This window comes from Notamacropus eugenii, chromosome 5 (assembly GCF_028372415.1).
Source record: "Notamacropus eugenii isolate mMacEug1 chromosome 5, mMacEug1.pri_v2, whole genome shotgun sequence".
NCBI lineage: Eukaryota > Metazoa > Chordata > Mammalia > Diprotodontia > Macropodidae > Notamacropus > Notamacropus eugenii.
Genome location: NC_092876.1, coordinates 346968383 through 346983099, shown reverse-complemented (window position 1 = coordinate 346983099; position 14717 = coordinate 346968383).

Genomic DNA, 14717 nt, shown 5'->3' with positions numbered 1-14717 from the left:
ATCTGATCTGAGACTTACTAACTGTGTGATCCTGGACAAGTCACATAACCTTGTTTGCCTCAGTTTCCTCATCTGTAAAATGAGCTGGAGAAGGAAATGGTAAAACATTCTAGTATCTTTGCCAAGAAAACCCAAAAAGGGTCATGAAGGGTTGGCCACAACTGAACAACAACAGGCTGACTGCATGTTCATCTATCTTTTACTCCTCTGAATTACGACCTCCAGTTTATACTTTGTAGCTGGGATCCACTATGGTCAAAGGCATGAACACCATTCAAGCCAGTCTCTCTCTTAACTGAACAACAAAAGGTGGTAAGCAACAGAGGCAGCATTTGAACTTGGATTATCTGACTCCAAAGTCATTGCTCCTTCTATTTTCTGCTGAATCAGCCCTCATCCCAAGTGCTATTTGATGGCAGATGGCATCAGAGGTGATTTAGGATAAATGGGTCTTGTGTTGCTGGTTTCCTTCAAGACTCAGTTAAACCTTTTCTGGTCCCCTCAAGCTCCTTCTTGAATCTGTTTGAACATGCATGGTGTTTTCCTAGGCAGAATAGAAGCTCTTTGAGGGCAGATTTGGTTTTGCTTTCGTCTTTGTATTCTCAGCACCTAGCCCAATGCCTGACACACAGTAGACACTTAATAAATGCTGGACTAATTGATTGAATAAATGCTTACTGGACTTGTTTATATTTTCTGGAGTCCTCAAGCCCTCTTAAATTCAGAGAGTGCAAGTTCAATGGGCTAGTCCTATTGTTCGAATGTCAAACATACATTTGCCAAAAAGACTATTTTACAGAGAACTCACACAAAGCAAGTGCTCACATGGTGGTCAGAAGAAGCAATGAAAGGACACTCTGAAGAACTCTGGAATTGATTGTGTGGCATGGGAGACATTGGCACAGGAACACCCAGCATAGTGGGCTCTCATCAGAGAAGATGCTGTGCTCTATGAGCAAAGCAGAATTGTAATAGCTCACATGAAACATAAAATGCAAAAGTTTAGAGACATCTCCGTTCCAAAGGTTCTTATGGACTATTTGTGCCTGACCTGTGATACAGTCTTCCCAGCTCATATGGGTCCAATAGGCCAGTCATATACACTGTACCTGAACTACAACATAGTGATGCCATTTTGGGAGTCTTCAAACATGAAGGACAACAACCAACCAGTTCGTGAATAAGAGAAATTCTAACAAAGGCCACCAAAATGAGAAGAGGTTTGGAAACCATATGTCTCATGAGGAATGGATGAAAAAAACTAAGAATACTTAACTTGGAGGAAAGGGGTAGTGGTGGGAGGGGACCATGAGAAACAAATTCAAATTTATTCTATGTTGTTTCACAGAACAGAACTAGGGCCAAGGGTAGAAGTAATGAGAGGCAGATAAAGAACAACCTTCTAACAATTAAAGATAATCAACATGGGAAAGGCACAGGCTAGATGAACAAGAATGCTTCAGAGGGGGTTCATTCCAAGGGTGAGTTGGGTTACATAGAATAGAGGAAGGAAATAAGCATTTATGAAGTTCCTACTGCAGACCAAGCACTGTTCTGAGTACTTAACAAATATTAACCTGCTTGATCCTCACCACAATCCTGAGGGGTAGGTGCTATTAATATCTGCATTTTACAGTTGAGGAAACTAAGGCAGGAAGCACTTAAATGACTTCCCCAGGTTCACATAGCTAATAAGTACTTTGAGGCCTAATTTGAACTCAGGTTTTCCTGATTTCAGACCCAGTGCTCTAACCACTGCACCACTTAATTGCCTCTAAAAGCTGCCTTTCTAAATCAAACATTCTCTGTTTTTATGGACTCTTTTAATTCACTCATTTAGGTACCTGACATTACTAGCAAAAATTCCCAACATACGCTATTCTTACTAATTTAGGAGAAACAACTTTCTGCTGTGCTTTACATATTTTTCCATTCAAATTGTTTTTTTTATTTTGTTCTGTTTTTTTACAAAATATGCTATATTTTTGTGCTGTTCAATAAAAGGTAAATCTAACATTCTACGGGTATTTCCAACATGGTGTTATTTATTTCTGTGCAAGCTTCAATACAAACAAACCAGCACCACAGAAATAAAGAGAGGGAGAATTTATCTACTCAATAAAATTTCAAATACTGAATTATGAGATGTCCTTTCCTGATATTACCTCTCTGTGCACTTCCATATTTCCTGTTGTCTTCAGGACATCTCTGTCTGGAGGTTCTAAAACCTGAAACTTCGTACATCCCCAAAAGAATTTCATTATTCATTCCCCCATTTCATCACTATCTCTTTTTTTGTTTCCAAGGCTGGACTTTTCTCTTTATATTTTTCAAGTTTTAAAGTTTATTTTAAACTTAAATACAAAAGAAAAAAAAGCATTGTCATGTAAACAGCAGACCATTAGAGAGGAATAGAAAGCAATAAAATTTCATTTCAAGAAAACCTGTATAATAAATACTATATCTTGTTTTAACCTGCCCAGCTTTTATTTGCTCTCTTGTATGTTTTCTTTTGTCCTCTGCTGTGCACTTTTAATTTTTCCCTCTTCTTCCCTCCCCCAAGAAGGCTACAATTAAGTGTGGATATATTTTGATATGTGTGTGTGTGTATGTATCTATCTATGCATAGATATCTATAAACATGCATATATGTACAAACATATACACTCAAACACATATATGTAAGATCATATTATGCTTATCTCCACTTGTTATCTGTTTCTCTGAAAGTGAATAGCATCTTCCTTCTTAATTCCAAGTATTTACATATTTTTCTAAATCCACCAGCTCATCATTTCCTACATCACAACAATATTCCAACCCAATCATGTACTATCTGAGAGATTGTCTATGAGAGTTTTTTCCCTTAATTTTCTACATTCCCTCTATTCTTGGCTATATAGTTTTTATTTATACAGGAAAATGTTAATTTAAAATAATTAAAACTATCATTTTATAGTTCAATAATGCTTTCATCTTATAATATGGTTTAAGGTACTACTACTGAATCTGGTTCCTTCATATCTTTTTCCCTTGATTTTCTCGAAGTTCTTGACTCTCTATTCTTCCAAATGAAACCTGTTATTATTTTTCTGACTCAGATAATTTTAATAATTCAATTTGTATGACATTACATAAATATATTAGTTAGGTAAGGTTGTCTTTTTATTATTATATTATATGCAATATAGTGTCATATGAAATATTATATTAATATATTAAGTTATAATATTATAAAATAGTATTTATTATTATATTTAATATTGTATATTATTGATATGTTACATATAATTACATCATATTTATGCATTATACAAAAATTATATTTATTATTATATTATATGTCATATAATTAATAATCATATTTCATTATAATATTATATGTTATAATATTATGTTATATTATCATATTTTATTAATAACATTGTTTATTATTATGTTTAACATCATACATTATTAATATATTTTATATGATTATATCATATTTATATTTTATATAGAAATCATATTTATATCATGTTAATGTATTATATATAATTAATAATTATATTTTATTATGATATTATATATTATTCTGTTCCATTATAACATATTATTATATTAGCTTTACATGAACAATAAATATTGCTTTAATTATTTAGATCTAACTTTATATAAAAGGTGTTTTGTGTTTATATTCATATAGTTCCTATGTCTTTTCTGGCAGGTAATATTCGTATTTCTTCATACTATCTAGTTATTTTATATGGTCTAAAACTATTGACCAATGTAACTGACAGTGTAGTTTACCCATTTTCCTCTTTTGATTAAATGTGTTAGTTTTAACCTTGTCTGAGATCATGATGATTATCTCTGCTTTTATTCCCCTAATAATTCTACTTCTGGTCTTTATTTAATGTTTTTGTATATCTCTCATTTTTATAGTATTTCCTGAAAGCAACATACTAATTCAAATTTTTAATCTGCTCATCACTACCTCTTGTCCAACTTCCCATTATCAGCATCAGTACTACCACGTACTTTATCCAGGTTATAAATGTAGAGACTCTTCTTCACTGTCTACACCACCAGTCATTTGCTAATTACTCTTCCGTAATCCTCATTTTAGAAACAGTTAAGTGGCACAGTGAATAGAGTGCTGGGAAGATCTGAGTTAGCTAAGAATCTGAGTTAGCTAGTAAGATTTTTACTAGCAGTGAGACCCTGGATAAGTCACTGCAGCCTGCCAGAGTTTCTTTAACTGCAAAATGTAGTTAAGAGTAACACCTACCTCACTGGACTGTTGTGAATATCAGATGAGATAATATTTGTAACACATAGCACAGTGCCGAACGTATAGCAAGGCTTACTAAATTCTTATTTCTTTCTTTCCTTCCTTCCTCCTCTGGCACCTATTACATCCATTTCCACTGCTACTACTCTGAGACCAGACTCTGCTTCAGTCTGGCCTAAAATAGCTTCTTAGCTGGGCTTACTGCCTCAGGTCTGTCCTCCCTTCAATCCATCCTTTGAAAAATGGTGATTTCAATATTGGTTCCAAAAAGACAACAGATGAAACCTATCTTCCTCCTTGTGGGAGGATGGGATGATAGGACTACAGGTGCCAAATGCTGTATACCATCAGTAGCTGCAGACTGAGATGGTTTGCTTAACTGTTTTTCTTTGTTACATGGGAAGGTTCTATGGCGGGGAGGACATTTGGGAAAATGAGAGTGGTATTTAAAAAAATAAAGAAAACTAGGGACTGACTGTTTGATGTGCCTTGGAGTGTTATTGCTGGTAGAAGAAGAAAAGCACTATTACTGTTTTTTAAGTAATGATGTGGCCAGAAAGGGACCAGTCCTAGAGTCTCTCATCTTTTCCCTCACATCACCTCCCTCCCAAACACACACACATGCTCACGGGCCCACACACACACACACACACACACACACACACACACACACACACACACACACACACACACACACACTCTTCATCTCTATCCTAGTATGAAAAGAAAGGTGAGTTGTTTTTTGTTAGGATAAATGAAGTGACCCATTTAGAGCTTACAGACAATCTAATCTGGCCAGTGACCAGAGACTGAGAACTAGTGCTAAGATTGAGAACCAATTGTTTAGGGGAATATCTTTCCCCTAAAAAAAAGGGGATGGGGAAATGGAGTTCCCGGGTAACAGTGATATGATGTGCTGTTTCCCTTCTCTGATTGCTAAGGACCATCTGTTCCTTCCGGTACACCATTTTTCTATTTTGTATTATAATCATTTGTGCCAGGTGTCTTATCTCCTTTTGTAGGTAGGCACCTGGCCTTATTTATTTTTGTATTGCCTCATTGTAATAAGTGCTTGTTGAATTTAAATTTGTCAGATCTTTGCTACATAGGTCCTCCACAAAGCTGATGGCAGAGATGATGGTGGTGGGGATTCAGAGACAGGGTCTTTGTGAGTTTTCCTATCCCATATGTTTTTTTCTCCCATTACACATTATACCACTTCATGAGTTCTGCAGTGCAATCCAAAGTGACCTTTTTCTTGCTCCTTACATAAAACAAGTTGTTACCCATGCCTAGAATGTCCTCATTCCTCATCTTTGACTGTTAGAATCCTTAGCTTCCTTCACAGTTCAAGTCTCCCTTACAACAGGTTGGACTATATTCAATTCAGTAGTTTAGTTCTAATATTTGACTCAAGTTAGACATTAAAAAGTAATTCAACTTCAAGCCTGAGAGAAATAGGGAGACTCAGACTCCCTAAAAGAAAAAAGTGGTAAACCTTAACCAAGAAATAGACTCCTTGAAAAGTAGAATACAACAAAGAGAAATCAGTGAGACAGTAAGAAATAATAGAAAAAAATCAGAATATTGAAAAGATACAAGAAAATATGTTGTCTAATATAAAAGCAATTGACTTGGGAAACAGATCAAAGAGAGATAATTTAAGAATCACTGGACTCATAAGAAAGGAATTTGCCAGATTAAGGGCAGTCACCTAACTGAACTCTCCCAACATTCCCCTCCAAATAACTTTAAAATGAAGCCTCTAATCAAATTTTGGAACAGCTCAGCTAACAAAAGATCAGGGTGAGACATTTTTCTGGCCTAAGAAAGCTTAAGAGGTCAGCAAAAGAAGTCTGTAACACTGGGGTGGAGAGCTAGCAAGAGCCCACACACACAGTCTGGCAAAAGAAGCAGCAGGAACTTTGGGAACTCTCAAATGAGAATGGTAAGGAGGTCAGACAACTGGTCAGAAAGAGATTAAAGAGGACCCTTTGCTGGCACAGAGTACAGCTAGTGCTGACTGTTAATTCTATTACCCATACACAGTTCTGGGTCACAGGAGTACTGGTGGTCATCACAAGGGAGTAGGGGCCCTGGCCATAGTTCCAGAGCCAAGAAGGGTATTAGCATATGCAACTTCAGAGGACCAGAGGCCCTTCCTGGGTAAACACCAGGGCACAGACCAGAAAAACAGTGGCTGCACCCTTTCCAGGATTACACCACCTTGGAAGCACCAAAATCTTGAAGACCCCCAAAACTAGCTCTAAAAATAACAGCACAACAAAAGCCTGAAACTTGGAACAATACCTTATTACCTCCAGGTGAGCAAAGCCCAACTTTAACATAAAGTTCAAAGTTAAGAAATAGGCTGAGAAAATAAGCAAATAACAAACAAAGAACTTAACCATAAAAACTGGAAAGTGACAAAGAAGACCAAGACATGAACTCAGAAGAAGAAAGCAATGTGCAAACAAGCAAAGCCTCAAATAAAAATGCTAATTGGACACAAGACCAGCAAGAATTCCTGGAAAAGTTGAAGAAAGAGATAAGAGTAGTAAAGGAAAAATTGGGAAAAAAAATTAGAATGATACAAGAAAATTCTGAAAAGAGAATTAACTGTTTGGTAAAAGAAGCAAAAAAAAAGAAAAAAATACTGAAGAAAATAACACCTTAAAAAACCAGAATTGGCCAATTGATAAAAGAGTCACAAAAATCCATTGAAGAGAAGAACTCCTTAAAAAGCAGAATTGGCCAAAGGGAAAAATAAGTACAAAAATTAACTGAAGAAAAAACTTTAAAAAACAGAATTGGTCAAATGGAAAAAAAGAGTTATAATAGCTCACTGAAGAAAATAATTCCTTAAAAATTAGAATTGATCAAATAGAAACTGATTCCATGAGACATCAAGAAACTTTAAAACAAAATTAAAAGAATAAAAAATGAAAGAAAATATGAAATATTTCATTGGAAAAACAACTGACCTGGAAAATAGATTGAGGAGAGACAGTTTAAGAATTATTGGACTACCTGAAAGCCCTGATCAAAAAAAGAGTCTAAACATCATATTTCAAGAAATTATCACCTAAAATTCCTCTGATATCTTAGACCTAGAGGGTAAAATACAAATAGAAAGAACCTACTGGTCACCTCCTGAAAGATATCCCAAAATGAAAACTCACAGGAATATTATAGTAAAATTCCAGAGCTCCCAGGTCAAAGAGAAAATACTCCAAGCAGCCAGAGAGAAACAATTCAAACATCATGGAGTCACAGTCAGGATCACACAAGATTTAGAGGCTTCTAAGGAGTTGATGACTTGGAATATGATATTCTAGAAGGCAAAGAAGCTAAGATTATAACCAAAAATAACCTACCTTTCAAAACTGAGTGCAATCCTTCAGGGGAGAAATTGATATTTAATGAAAGAGAGGACTTTCAGGACTTTTTTTAAAATTTATTTTATGTTTTCAACATTCATTTCTACAAAATTTTGAGTTCTAAATTTTCTCCCCATCTCTCCCCTCCCCCCACCCCAAAGTGTGGAGCATTCTAATTACCCCTACCACCAATCTGCCCTCCCCTCTAACATCCCTCCCTTCCCTTATCCCCATCTTCTCTTTTGTCCTGTAGGGCAAGATGAATTTCTACACCCCATTACCTGTACTTCTTGTTTCCTAGTTGTATACAAGAACAATACTCAACAATTGTTCCTGAAACTTTGAGTTCCAACTTGTCCTCCTTCCTCCCTCCCCACCCATCACCATTGAGAAGGCAAGCAATTCAATATAGGCCATATATGTGTAGTTTTGCAAATAATAGTCATGTTGTGTAAGACTATATTTCCCTCCATCCTATCCTGCTCCCCACTTCTTCTATTCTCTCTTTTGACCTTGTCCCTCCCCAAGAGTGTTGACTTCTAATTGCTCCCTCCTCCCACTGCCCTCCTTCCATCATCCCCCCTGACTTTCAAGACTTTCCAGAGCTGAATAGAAAATTTGACATTCAAAACAGAAGACTAAAGAGAAACATAAAAAATGTAAACATGAAAGAGCACTCAGAAGGGACTCAATAAAGTTAAACTGTTTACATTCCTACATAGGAAGATAACATACATAACTTCTAAGGATTTGAATCACTATTAGGACAGTTAAAAAAAGTTTACATAGACAGAGGGCATGGAGGTTAGTCTATTATGTTAGAATGATCTCCAAAAATTGAAGGAATGAGAAAGAGGGATGGACAGGGAGAAGGGGAAAGGGAGAAGTAGAATGAGGAAATTTTTCTTACGTTAAAAAAGGAAGAGCTTATACAATGGAGAGGAAAATGGGGGGAGGTAATTGAGAGCTAAGACTGAACCTTACTCTTATTGGAATTGGTTCAAAGAAGGAAGAAATATGTGTGTGTGTGTGTGTTTTCTTGCTTTAAAAAATATGGCTAATATGGAAATATATTTTATATGATTTTACATATGTAATTGATAGAATATGGGGTCAGTGGATGTTGGAGAAAGTAGAAAGGATGAAGAGAATTTGGAACTCAAAATTTAAAAAGAAAATAATATTAAAATAAATAAATTAATAATAAATTAAAATGGTTAAAAAAAAGAAATTAAACTGAGTCTATTCCCTACCCCCACACCCAGAGACCAAGGTGTTACTGGAGAGAAGAGACCCTTGAAGTGCTGGGAAAAATATTTGTACATTCTTTCTTGCTATGTCTTTGAAGTAATATTCCTGTCCAAAATAATAGTAACAATTATAACAAATGCATTCTTAAAATCTTTACAAAATTGAAAATCTCTGTACTCCAATAAAATTATGATTTTTTAAAAAGGCGTGGATCAAATCAATGGAACAAACAAATATATATCTATTGCACATTAGCCGCCTCTTATCACAGAGTTGATGGAATCAATGTGGAATGTTACATACTTTTTTAGACACGGACAATGTGCAAATCTGTTTTTCTTGGCTATGTGCATTTGTTACAAGAGTTTTTTCCCCTTCTCTCAGTTTATAATGGGATGGTGAGCCTAAGATGAAGGGAGGGGCTGTAATTCTGATGCCAATAAAAGAAGGCTGTTGATACATTTGTAAAAAAGTTTATAGGAGAGAATGGAAGGAAGTTCTGAATGAAGCACAGACAAGCAGGACACTTTTGAAAGTGACTTAAAGAATTTATTATATACTTAAAAAAAAAACAAGTAGCATATAATGGAGGTTCATGACTTCATTATAGAATCATCTTTTTTGTGTTACGTTGTATGTATGGAAATGTTTTTTTTAGAGGTATTTTTATTTATAATAAAAATTGTCCAAAATAATTTTCCAGAAGAGAAAAAGGCACTCCCAATTCCTCATGGATGCCTTAGAAGTCTGAAGGAGTGGTAAAACCACTATATGGCACCCCATTCTGGAAGTGCAAGTAGAAATTGGAATAAACACTCCCAAAGTTTATATAGGTTACCACTATTTATTTTGTTTTGTTTTGACATCTGCGTCCATGTTACTTTCCTCCTTAAAGACAAAGACTATTTTCATTTTTCCATCGTATTCCCAGTGTCTAGCACATAGTAGGTGCTCAATAAAATGTTTATGGTTTATTCATTGATTGATCTCCTTCCCCAGTCCTCATTTTCTACTCCTCCTATGCACATCTGGTGGGTGGTGGTGGTGTGAGCTCTTATTATATTGTGAATAATGCATGGCATCCCTTACTAAGTAATGTCATTCCAATCATGAGTCAAGTCATGAAGTGTGACTCAAGACTTAACTGCACCATCACTTGAAAAAGAGATGAAAGGAAGTTAATGAAGATAAGACAATTCCGCTAAGCCCTCAAATGTCCAGTTTAGAACAACAGAGAGAACCAGTCCCTGAGAAAGAATATGGTGAGCTCAAGTACTTGGGAAGGAAAAACTGAACCACTTTGAACCTTGCTGACTAAAGGCTTTGTTTAATGAATAAACAAGAATAAAAAGAAACTGTCAACAGGGGCAAATAACCCCCTCTCCCCGTCCTCAACCCTATAATGCCAATTTATCTTTTAAGAAATTTTTATTTTCATTATGAACTTTCAAAACAACCAACAGTCATTCCAATATACAAAATATACACTATTTATACAAGAACCAAAGAAGGGGATGGCATAGGAAATGTCAACTTGTTATTGTCATTCTTTTTCTTAAGGGTAGCAACAAATCTGTCCTGTTTGTATCCCCCTTCTGACCTTTTTTGTTTTTTTCAGAGTATTTTATTACATTGATGTCATTTCCCCCAGCCTCCACCCCATCCCTCTTCCCTTTATTACAAATAAGCAAAGAGAAGCCAGTTCATTGGCCATGTTTGAAAATGTACATCCCATTCTCTACCTCTAGTCTACAACTTCTCTGCAAGAGTGGGAGGGATGTTTCATTATCAGTCTTTTGAAATCATAATTGGTTCTACATTGGTCACAGTCTTGATGGCTTTAAAAGTTGTTTTTGGCTATAATATTTTGGTCATTGTACACTTGGTTTTCCAGCCAATGACATCTTAATGTTCGTTTGGTCTTTTTTTCAGTAAAGTCTGGCTCTTTGTGGCCCCACTTGGGATTTTCTTGGCAACGATAATGAATTGGTTTGCCATTTCCTTCTCCAGCGCATTTGACAGCTAAGGAAACAGAGGCAAACAGGATTAACTGGCTTGCCCAGAGTCACACAGCTAGAAAGTGCCTAAAGCCAGATTTGAACTCAGGTAGATGAGTCTTCCTGACCCTAGACTCAGAACTCTATCCACTATGCCTCCTAGCCTCCTCATGCCTTTTAAGATGCATACTCATTTAATGTGCACCTGACAGGGCATCAGGAAGAGAAGTTACACAATTCATTAGACTTTAAAGAACACAGGTATGGAAGTCATATGCCTCCAAAAATGGAATTGTAATTTGGTCTCTCTGCTTCGGGGTAGCCTTCTTCCAGTCAGTCAACACTATGGCTTATCCTATTAAACTTCTAACTCATATTAGCACCCCCTAGGGAGAACTAGGTCCTCTGTTGACATCATACTATCACAATTTAACCACACAAACAACCTGCAGCAGAATGGGAAAGCCCTTTAAAACCCCAAACTCTGGATTTGCTTCCATGCACCTAGGGAAAATTTTTAGAAAAGCAGCAAAAAGAAATCAGGAAAGAGAAAGAGTTAGAGTGGCCTAGATGGATCTTTTTGAGTGAGGCTAAAAGCGTCATTTCCCACAGGTGCAGGGCAAGGAGGAGTTGAGCAGAAAAGAACCTGATAGGGAAGTGAAACAATTTTTCAGCTCCAGTCTGAGTCAATGCTTTCAGTGTCTGGCTTCATTATTTAATCTGACATCCTGACTTCTCTCCAAATCATATGGAATCATTTTCAAATGTTGGTAGGAGGATGGATTATCTATATCTTCACACTTCACCTTTTAGTGCAAATGGTTGAAAGTTGATCATACGTGCATGTGAAGACAGGTAAAAGGTGTAATGGGTAGAATTCTATAGTTACAATCAGAAAGATAATTGACACATCCTAACTATGAGACTCTGAATAAGTCACTTCACCTCTCTTGACCTCAGTTTTCTCATCTGCAAAATGAGGACAATAATAGCCCCTACCTCTCAGAGTTTTTGTGGAGATAAAATGAGATAATATATGTTGTAAGGATATATAATATATAAAATACTTTGCAAATCTAAAAGCACTATATACATCTTAGCTATGACTACTATCAAATCAGTGGAATTAAATATACTTTACTGTCAATTAGAATTTATTCAATCAAAGTATTTGAGTTCCTGTAAAGCACTCAATACTACATTGAGTACTGTACATCTGACAATTTGAACCCAGCTTAAGATAATTAAAGCAGGGGTCCCTTTGTGGGATAACATAGGTAAAATTACAGAAAAAAGTTTTGGCTAAAGCCAACCACAATGCAGGCTTTGCTCTGATTTTTTTACAGTCTTTATCACATGACTATGAATCCCTGGCAAGCCCTGAAGCATATAGTACACTTGTACTACAGATGACTTGTTACTTACTATATCTAAATTAAGGTAGAATAAAGTCCCCTTGGCTCAATAGTAGCAAACAGTCGGTTCTATGCCCCACCGCCCTCAAACAAACAAACAAATTCTTTCAAATAGGTCTACAAAATACAACAAACAGAATCCTTATGGGGAAATCCAGGAAAGCCAAGAAATAGAAAGTTCTCATTGTTATCCTAGGTCAGCATAGGGAGACAGACTGAGAGATCAGTGGACACCAGAGATAGGGTCTTGCCAGTAGCCCATGGCCATGAGGAGCACTCCAGTATTCAGGGAGAAGATGTGCACCAAGATAAGGGTAGGTCCCAAATCTATACAGGTGCAGCTTTGTCACGCAGTTTCAGTTCACAAGTTCAGGGTGAATTGAGAAGTGGATCTGAGCCCAAGTCTCAAGCTGAGTACTAAGCAAGGTGTATATTCTAAAGCAGCTACGTGACTTAAAGCCTAGGTACCGAGGTGTGGAACCTGCAGCGTCAAGGGCACATGTGAACCTCTAGGTCCTCAAGTGAAGCTCTTCAACTGAATCTAAACTTCACAGAACAAATCCACTTAATAAAAGGATTTGTTCTGCAAAACTTGGACTCAGTTAAAAGGCTGCACCCATGGACCTAGAAGGCCACATGTGGCCTCCAGGTCACAGGTTCCCCACCCTTGGTCCAGGAGAAGAACAGAATCTCAATTCTAACTTCTAGCCTAGTTGGAAGCCTGCAGAGGAATAATTAGGGCAGGAAGCCCAAACCAAAAGGGAACTTGCCATTCCATCACTGTAGCAGCACAACTTCCCAGCCAGCTAATAGAGCTTGAGTCCAGCATCATTCTGTTGTTGCTCAGATGCAAACTCAGGTTAGGAATTTGAAGATCTCAGAGCAGGGAATAGCAGTCAGATATTTTCCTGGATCAGATCACTCTGGGAGCATTGTAAGCTTATAGGTCCTTAGCCTGAGCTGTCCCTGAAATCCTAGAATAACATAACACTCAACACCCCCAAGAAGCAGCAACAGCACCAATCTAGACCTGGCCTCCAGAAATACATATAGCCCGGGCCAGGCCAAAGCCAGGAATGAGCAAACAAAAAAGGAATCCACCATGAAAGGCTATTGCAATGACAAGCATCCTAAAGAAACAAACTCAGGCAAAAAGAATGACCCCAGAGCATCTCTAAACAAAGCCTCAAAGAAACCTATAGCTCAGGAACAAATTTTCCTGAAAGAGGTACAGCAAGAATCTAAAAAGAGTTTAAAATATGTTTTTACCAATGAAATGAGAGGAGAATATGAAGAAAATTCGAAAAGAAATGAGAGTTACAGAAGAGAGAATTGGAAAGATTTAGCAGCTTGGCACAAGAGGTACAAAATCTTGCCCAACCACAAACTCCTTCTTCGTCATCTTATATCTCATAGATGCCTTCTATCACTATTTCCTCCTTTGCCTTTCTCTCACATGAAGAGATGACCTTGTATGGATTTGGCACCTCCTCTTATCTTGGTGCACATCTTCTCCCTGAATACTGGAGTGCTCCTCATGGCCATGGGCTACTGGCAAGACCCTATCTCTGGTGTCCACTGATCTCTCAGTCTGTCTCCCTATGCTGAACATCCATTTCCTCCAGCAAATTGGTGCCTCTGTCATCTCCACTTTATTAGTTATCTTCAATCTCTCCTTGTCTATCCACTTATTCCCTACTGCTTATGAACATGACTGACTAGCTATTATCCTCTATCTCTTCTGCCCTATGTAGCTTAAATCCAACACCATCTACAATAGATGCCTCTGTTTTTTTGTCTCTCACTCTTTTTAAATTCTTACAATCTGGTTTCCATCCTCATTACTCTAAAATTAATCAAGTAATAAGCATATATTAAACATATCAACATACTGGATATTTATTAATTGCATGATTGTCCAGACCTATATTTTTTATGGAAAATTTTAATGAGGAAATTCCCTTTACCAAGAAGGGATAGTGCGCTGTAGTGATTTACTGACTTAACCTCACTCAGAGGTTATTTGTCAGAGGTAGGAGTACTTGAATTCAGGTTTCCCAAACTGAAGACTCCACTCTCTCTCTCTACTAGACCAGGAAGCTTTTCAAGTTGTCTGTAAATAGAACATAGATATCTAGTTTCTGGGTCCTGGATGGAAAGGGTATCCTACAGCCCAGCAACTTTGCTGATATGGTGATAAAATTCACAATCAGAAGTCTTTTTTGGGAGTGTAGAATTATTATGGTAAAACAACCTACCAGCCACTCTCCTACTAGGTCTTTGTGGGGCTGGGTGGGACACTTAGGCAAGCGCTGGTCTGCAGACTGAGATAGAAGAAAGATGGAAAGGAAGAAAATTGGGAGAAGGTATGGGACTCATTGATTAGACTCAGGATAACTGG